At 35.3% G+C, this 6,000-nt stretch overlaps 1 protein-coding gene across 1 annotated transcript in view; it reads left to right on the top strand.

Moving 5' to 3' along the window:
* The first annotated feature begins 3,508 nt into the window (after positions 1-3,508).
* LOC309509691 (eotaxin-like) overlaps positions 3,509-6,000 on the top strand; it is a 243,725-nt gene continuing 241,233 nt past the window's right edge. Inside the window, exon 1 of the mRNA XM_082184496.1 lies at positions 3,509-3,524. The gene's annotated coding sequence lies outside the window, so the exon portion shown is untranslated. The remainder of the gene's footprint in view (positions 3,525-6,000) is intronic.

Raw genomic sequence — 6,000 nt, 5'->3', positions numbered from 1 at the left:
CGCTCAGGCACACTGAGTCAGAGGAGACATTTATTCTCATTTGTCACATTAAATGACCAAACTATTCACGCCGGGGAACATCATGGAACATTTGTAACCCTAAAAGTCTCTCCTATTGTTAAGACCCGATATACTCACAGCAACCGATATACTTTTTTTTTTTTTTCGTTTAGGGGTAAAAAGAAGTTTGAAATATGTGGCCAGAGTTATACTTTTAGCGAACATCTCAATCTTTAGATGAATATGTAAACGCTGTGCGCTTTTCTCTCGATAACAAAATAAACAACTAAAATGTCAGAGGTGAATAAACCAATAGTAAAGAAAGCATCTGATTATAGTGATGGATATGTTTGCACTAGCTCTGCAATTCGGCACTTCAGTCAAGTCACAGGTATTCATATTACCACTTTATATAGTGTATATACGTTATATATGTATATTTTTTTTTAATGAAGCAGTTTTACAGTATTAAACATGAAAGAAAAAAAAACAGTGTCAGTGTCTCTTTCAATTAGAATTACTGTACTTTCTACTGTAAAGCGATGGACTGAACAGAATAAATTAAGGGGAGAAGATTTCCACTTCAAAGAAGGCGGAGCTTCAATATACACCTACTATTATGTAATCGCCATTTACCAGTTTGAAGGTGTTTACAAGTCAGAATGAACTTTTCTGGTTTCAAACTCCTGAAATGAACTCCAAACGAACTTCATTTTTTGCCTGATTTTGTTCAAATTTACGCCACACAATTTCACTTGAAATATATCGGGCCTTTAAAGTGCTCTAGTCAGATCTGTTGGGTTGGTTGCAAACAAGGTGAATGTCTTAATGTCTCTTCCTCAAAAACATGGTTCAAATTCCACAAGCACAGATATGGGTAATTTAATGTCTCTTGTTCATTAGCAAACATGTTTAACCATTGATTGACCATAACATGAGATGATTGCTGTCTTTCTTTGAAGACAACTCTAACTTAGAATCAACTTCAATAGTCATTCAGGTGCAGTATATAATGTCCTAGGTTATCTGGGTGATCTTTAACTTGTGGACATGAGCCCATGAGATTACATCACACTTTTATTTGAAATTTTAATACATTAAAATAAATATATATCAAAGTGTGATTGACTTGCAGTACTGGTCACTGACACTTTGGCAACACAATAAAAAAAATGGTTTTTTTTTTTACCAATAAATAGAAATAATTATTAATTAACAGAACCATTTTGTAATAATGTACTCCCTGTTTTGTGTTTTGGAGCAAAGCAAATAGATACCAACTCTGAAAAACATTACATGGTCTGTTTGTGACCTCTCTAAGCAGGACAAGTTAAACACATTTCTGAATATCTGCACATCACAAAGTCAGTACAAGGTTGCAGAATGTAACGGTACAGGAAGTGTTTCCTGTTCTGTGAATCAGTAGATGTTTAGTGTTCAGTGTAATTCAAGAGCAACGTGCACTTTACTGAGATCTGCTTCTGTTTAAAATGAGCTGTCTGATGTGTGAAGGTGTCCTGATATGAATATCATCTTCTACTGTTTTAATAAACAACACTGACTGATGAAACAAAACTCTTATTCTGTATTGAATTTAGTAAAGGTTTCTCTTATAAAGCTGATACTATTAGCACATCTGCATTATTAAAAGTCATAAAGGACAACATGGCTTTTTATTTTATGAGTGAAGAAAGGTTTATCATCACCATAGGCGTAATTTGCGGGTGGGACGGGTGGGACATGTCCCCACCACTTTTTGCCAGGGTCGATATTGTCCCCATCACTTTTTAAAACATCTCGCGGCACGAATGTACCAATTCTACAAATAAATAAAACATCTCCAGTTAACTGGCAGAGCATTCATTTCGTTCGTTTTTTAAATAAAAGACGATCTAGCGCTCAAATGTGTTTTTTTAAATCAAGTGATCAAAGTGCTCGTTGGCGCTGCGATCAGTGGCGCGGATACAGTGTTTTCGGTGGACCGCACAGTCTTCACTCGGACGCGCGCTTCAGTCCGTTGCGGATACTCTCTATTCGTTCTGGTGAAATCACAAAACATAATGCACACAAACGTGCCCCTGCTTGATATACAACCACTGATGAACATAAACGGTTTTGATGAAAAAAAAAAAAATTATATGAGAAAAAAAAAAAAAAAAAACTATGCGAGAGCAGATTAGAACCCAGAACCTCTGACACGGTTGGCGAAAGTTCTACCACTGGACCATTAAGATACACGTTAGTCAAGCAGCGGATACATATATCAGGTTACATCTCATTAAACGACAAATTAAACCCCATGTAGCCTACTATTTAAATCGATTGAAGGTCATCGTAATGTTATTGTTCATATATCTGATTTAGCATTTTATTAGCAACCCCCCCACCCCACCCCACCCCACCCCACCTGTCCCACCCACTTTTTAAAACAAAGTTACGCCACTGATCATCACTAGTGGCAAATTCTCATCCAAAAATCAAATAATGAGTTTAATGAGCACTGTAAAAAATGTCTAACCCTTCCAAATCAAAACTTTCAAGTGACTGATAACATCTAAATTTTTCAATTGGCCCAAGTGAAATTCTTGTTGCAATAGTCTGTTAACATTGGCTCAATGAGAAATAATACGTCAGACTAAGTGAAAAATGTAGATGTTATCGGTCACTTGAAATTTTTGACTTGGGGATGTAAATTTTTTTTACAGTAAGAAAAAAAAAAAAGAAAAAAAGCAAACCATCTGCATTACAAAGGGATGTATTGATTACAAAACAGTACAAAAGTGACACCTGACATATTGCATGACAGTCTTTTTCCATTTAAAATGCTGTTTGCCTGGATTTTCCATAATGATCATCTCTGCTTTGGGTTGGACTTTAAGATCACTGGTCAACAAAGAGAATAATTAAAGGCAATTCAACTTGGAGTTCGGTTACATGTGTCCTTGCTCATTATAGGAACTTGAACCACTTTCTTGCTTCAATGCTTTCAACCCCTAAAGGCAAATAACTGCAGTTAAAGTCAGGGACACTCAGACAATGTTCTGTGCAAGGCCAAGTCAGATGTGATGAATTACACCAACAGCGGCAATTGTCAATCTCAGGTCCTTCTTACAAAAACATTTAATTAAATTAGTTCCTAGCTCTCTCTCATGCACAGATTCTCACTGGGTTTCAATGAATTAAAAGACTTACCTGTAGAATAGACATTCCTGGACAACAGTAATAACTTCGTCAGGTAGCACTGTGAAATTTTTGTATTGAAAAGGGCAGCAAAAAGGAAATACAATCTTCACTTTGCAGGAGTCCAGATGAGCTCAAATCACTAGACTCAGCCGTCTATAATGGAAACTCAATTAACCTGACTGGAGATTGAAGATGGATGTAGTTTGCACAATCAATATTAGTCATTATCTTGCAATATGCAGGCCGTATTCACAAATTAGGTTACTGTACGCAATGACTTACTATAGGTCATATGATCAAAGTAAGATCCATCCATCCATCCATTCATCCGCTTGTCCTTTGTAGAATTGAGGGGATGATGGAAAATGTATATAAAAATGGTGCTTTATCCCTGTCAAAAAAGAGTAAAGGTATACCCAAAAAATTTGAAAATACTTTTACCTGCTTCTCTCTTCGTTCCATTGAAATCACAAAACAAAATGACCTCTGACCAAACGCATGATGTATTGATGAGCGCTGAAGTGCAGGAATAGAACAAAACAAAACAAAACACTGGTCATGAATTAGAAATCTAAAACAAGATTTTTTTCAAAGGGAGATGTTGGAGGAGCTTGAGTTTGTTGTTAGCCCTAGGGTCAGAGTTCACTCTTCGGCAGGAACTCGACTTGCGTACGGCATTCCGTAACCGGAAGCTAGTGATTATATGAATTAAAAAATATGGATATTTTTCTAACAAAAACGCATAGCTTTGCTTCAGAAGGCCTTTATTAACCTCCTGGAGCCGTATGGATTTATTTTATGATGGATGGATGTGCTTTTTTCGGCTTCAAAATCCAAGTTTCCATTCACTCCCATTATAAAGCTTGGAAGAGCCACACACTAAAAAAAAAATGGTTCTTCAGGGGTTCTTTGCGGTGGTTAAGGTGCTATATAGCACCACTACCATTTAAAGAACCTGTTAAGCCCAGTTTGGTTCTTCAGCGGTTCTTTGGGGTGGTTAAGGTGCTATATGGCACCTCTTATGGTTCTACATAGCACCATTTGACAAAGGTAGGTGCTATATGGCACTTAAAGTGGTTCCCCTATGATTACAAGCCAATGAACCACTTTTAGTGCTATTTAGCACCATTTTTGTTTAGAGTGCAGGATATATATATATATTTTTATATATATAATATAATATAATATAATATTTTAATATATGTGTGGCTGAAAGAATAAATTCATACACACCTAGGATGGCTATAGGGTGAGTAAATTATGGGATCATTTTCATTTTTGGGTGAACTAACCTTTAACTGAAACATTTAGTGACAATATTTCAAAGGGATTTCTGTCATTTTGACAGATTTACCTGCTTTAGAAACATTACAGTAAACACTGCTAATAGGGATTAGAAGTGAAAAAGGGAGACAATTACATTTGAAAGAATCTGTGTGAAAACAAACCTGTAAAGAGACGTGAGGATTTAGGAATAAAACAAGAGATCTTTATGCATTCCAGTGAATTATTTACGGGATATATCATAAATTAAATCGAGAGCAGACCACAATTGCGCAGTGGTCTATATGTTGTATTTTTTCACACTGTTACAGCGGAATACAAAGGGAAAAAGAAAAAACAAAAGGTATGCAGCGACTGAAAAGAGCTCTTGCCATTTATATTCTTGTTATACCATGTCACATTAAAATACTAAGCATTGTTATTCTCATCTAAAAATAGAACATGAAGGACATTTTTACAGTTCATTCAGTCAAATGGACGGATAAGGTTTATTTGTAGTGCAACCTTATGATTTGAAAATATTTGTTTCAGTCTTTTTGAGTGGAACTTCCCCAAACTGGTAGTGCCTCCCATAATCTAAAGGTGGATAGAACAATAATTCTGAATCGACCAATGACGTGAGGGGGTGTGGCAATCTGTTCTTTCAATTAGGGTTATCGCAGTTTAATAAAACTAAAACCATAAAAACAGTGTTAGGCCTACTTGAAATAAGATTTCGTTACATGAAAAAAAAGTGATTTTATTTTAACTAGCTGATAAAGCAACATTTCTCATTTTCATTTAGTTTAAAGAACTGTAACTTCTGGCCCTCTAGCGGTTAAAAAACAAAACTCCAAGCGTTTTGTGGAAGAACATTGTTTTGGTTGTACTTCGGCTCTGTGTGACTGTGCGGATTAATATGGTTCGTAACAAAAAAAAGTTACATAGTTTACCTTTAACTAAAAATAACTAAAATAAAAATGAATAAAAACTATAGACAGAAGAAGCAATAACTAATATTAATTAATGACAAAAACACACAACAAAATTATAAACTCTAAAAATAAAACAAAACAAAATTATAAACTAATTCAAAATATATTTTTAAAAACTATAGTTTCTTAATGATACTGAAAGCATAACATTGCTTTCAATCAGTTTTTGCAGTTATATGGTAAAAATGCTAAACATTAATGAACTTACAGTATATGCCTGCCGATAGTAGATGGTGAAATGTTTTATTTTTCTTGCATGATTTAGCAACATAAAACGCTGTGATGGCTCTGTTGTAATTTAATTTATTTGCTAATGGACTCGCTCGCATAGAAAAACATTGCTGATTGCTTCATTGAAGTGACGATAGAGAGAGTTCACCTTTGTATTATCAACAAATACGCCTGGGATCAAGCGATCCATTTCAGCTGAGCTGACATAAATGCTAAATTTTCCATGGATATGTAGTCAGGTGAACTGTACGGTGAGGCTGACACTAAAGGTGCGCTTAAAGCTCATATAATCATGGGTTTTTGAGCTAAAAGGGGTTAAGGTCAGGCT

This window comes from Leuciscus leuciscus (genome assembly GCF_965113295.1).
Source record: "Leuciscus leuciscus genome assembly, chromosome: 11".
Classification (NCBI taxonomy): Eukaryota; Metazoa; Chordata; class Actinopteri; order Cypriniformes; family Leuciscidae; genus Leuciscus; species Leuciscus leuciscus.
This window is presented reverse-complemented; position numbering and strand designations above follow the sequence as displayed.